This window comes from Tupaia chinensis, unplaced genomic scaffold (assembly GCF_000334495.1).
Source record: "Tupaia chinensis unplaced genomic scaffold, TupChi_1.0 Scaffold000610_1, whole genome shotgun sequence".
NCBI lineage: Eukaryota > Metazoa > Chordata > Mammalia > Scandentia > Tupaiidae > Tupaia > Tupaia belangeri.
In genome coordinates, this window is record NW_006160129.1 from 1,906,477 (window position 1) to 1,907,154 (window position 678).

Consider the following 678-nt stretch of genomic DNA (forward strand, 5'->3'; position numbering starts at 1 on the left):
TGTGTGTGTGTGTGTGTGTGTGTGTGTGTGTATGTATATATATGTATGTATTATATATATAGTTAAAACTTAACTGCATATACTCATATTTACATATATAATATATAATGTGTGTATATATGTGTATATATATATATAACTTTTAACTTGGTTACTTGAGGGAATTTACCAAATTAGAGAATAAAGGAGATGGAACAAATTTGGGGAGAAATAATAAATTTGGGGTTTGGTTCACTGAGTATGAGGTACAGGTGCAGGTAAGGACTCTGTCTAGTAAGTAGTTTAAAACATGGGTTTAAGACTCAAGATACAGGTTGGGACCAGCAGTTAGCGAAATGGCTATGTTGCAGGACTCCCATGTAGTCGACTGTGGTTCGAGTCCCAGATCTAGTGACTTAAACTCACACCAGGTGCGTGTGCATGCATGCCCAAGATCCTGAGAGGAAAATGGAGAAGGGATTGCGGCGTGGCCATCCCCTCCGGAGGGTGATTTCTCACTTTTTATCTCTCTGTCCCTCTCTGTCTTTCTGGCAAGCGCACACGACCTATAGCAAAAACCTCTCCAAAAAAGATACAGGTTTGGTGTTGTATACTGTGTATTTATGTTCCTTCCACCCCAAAATTCATCTGTTGAAACCTAATCCCCAATGTATTAGGAAGAATCACCTCACCTCCTTT